This window comes from Perca fluviatilis, chromosome 9 (genome assembly GCF_010015445.1).
Source record: "Perca fluviatilis chromosome 9, GENO_Pfluv_1.0, whole genome shotgun sequence".
NCBI classification, from domain to species: domain Eukaryota; kingdom Metazoa; phylum Chordata; class Actinopteri; order Perciformes; family Percidae; genus Perca; species Perca fluviatilis.
In genome coordinates, this window is record NC_053120.1 from 14,996,959 (window position 1) to 14,999,096 (window position 2,138).

Here is a 2,138-nt window from a genome sequence, read left to right on the forward strand (position 1 = left end):
GATATGCTCGCAGCAAGCCTGTCTGAGAATATAGTTCCCGGTTTGTTAAGGGTTAGAAGACGGCTGTGTCTCATGTTACGTTGTTTTTTGTACACGCTGTGACTCTACAAATCACAACATGTAAATAGGAACATGTTAGCGTTATTGTCTGAATTGGGAGCAGTAGGCTAGTTGGAACCAGTTACCTGCAGCATCTGCGCTGGGCTAAGCTAATGCTGGAGCCGTCAGACAGCGTTACAGCACGCACGGAGATGAGAAGGGTATGTATCGACTTGTCTTACTCTGGGGGTTACGGTGAATACGCTAAATTCCCAATAAGTCGGCGTGTTCCTTAAAACCTGATTGGTGTGTCTACAATTAAGCCATCATGTGTTTTCATACCTGGTGGCTGTGTTTAACCAATTGGTTCATGGGTGTGTTCATTTGAAAGCCTTTGCTTTGAAATTGCAAGGAAATGACATCATGATAAATATGTGTCAAATGCATACAAGTGTGTTTAGTGTTTTGCAAATCACTGTGTGTGATGTTTTGCAAAAAGTTGTGCAAATCTAGGCCGGTGTTTTGCTCCTTGAGTGTAAGGTTTTGCTAATTGTGGGAAAGTTTTAATTTTAGTGTGTAAGCAATTGTAAAAAACTGTAATTTCTTGATTATATACATTTCATTTTATTTTCAGTGGTTGTGGGGCAACTTGGCTGTGTTTTAAAGGAATAGGTCTACATTTTGGGAACTGCGCTTATTCATCACTGCTAACAGTGAAAAAAAGAGTTTGGCAGTTAACCCCATGTAAAACCACAACTAGTTTATACTTTTTTTTTTTTTTTTTTTTTTACAGTTTTTGCATGAATTAAACCCTATATTGCATGTTAATGTTATCAGGTTCTCCCTGTTTCTTAGTCAGGATCAATGGAAGTACATTACCAGGATAATTGCCCGGATGATCCTCACCTTCCGATCTCTGTGTTGCCGTTCTCAAACTCTGTTCGCTTCGGGAAACAACAGACTTAAAGCTAGCAAGCTAAATGCTGAAAATGGCAAGTTTTGAAGAAATTGATTGTGCAGCAAGGCAGGCCCGCTTGGTTCTTTCTGGGAATGATTGTAAGGATTTAAAAAGAATATGTTTACGGCATTTACCATGTAACTGGGAAGGTTTGGGACGGATTGGCAGGATTGCTGTGGACAAAGTACACACTGCAATACACTGGTAAGAGCAAATTACATTTAACCTAGTCTCGCTTTCCCAGACCTTCCTCCACTTCTGGCTAGTCCACACAGCATTCCGGGATGGGAGAAAAACGTGTTGTGGTTTATTGGCATTTCTCTAAACCAATCGCAATTGTCATGGGCGGCGTTAAGCCCTGGGAAAAGCCACGGTGCCGCTGCAAAATAGCCTCGGGAAGGAACTTGTTTTGGTGGAACGTGTAGGTTCAAAAGTTGTTTTAGTCGTAAAACAGAAAACTCAGATTGGACAGATAGTCTAGCTAGCTGTCTCGATTTACCCTGCAGAGATCTGAGGAGCAGTTAACCATAGTCCTCATAAATTGACCGGAGTTTAAAATATCAACACAAACAAAACGGAAAGTAACTGACATCCGGCTGAAAAGAGGGAAATCCAGTGGAATGTCCGACGGCAACAGAGCAATCCCGGAAGTGGAACGTCATGGATATAAACTACGTTTAACCATGTATCCAGCTAATTTGAATAGCTCACGTTACTGTATTGTGTGAACAGGTGACTTTATTTAATATTGCATGTTGCCTTTTCTTTTGCGCGTTGCAAATGTTCCACCAAAACACGTTCATTTCCGAGATCATTCTGCAGAGCCAGCGTTGCTGCGTCCGTAGCTTAGCACTGCCCAAGACGATTGTGATTGGTTTAAAGAAATGCAAATAACCCTGAGCTGTTTTTTTTCCTCCTACGCCAGAATGTATGTGTGGTGTAGCCAGATCTTACTCCACAGCGCGATGTGGAGATCGGTCTGGCGATGCGAGACTACCTGTTTCTAGTCTGTATGCTATGCTAAGCTAAGCTAACCAGCTGCTGGACTCAGCAAGAAAGTAAATATTTTTATTTTCCAAAATGTCAAATTATTGCTTTTAAGTTTGGGTCCCACTGCAGCTTAAACTCATGTTTATCTTTG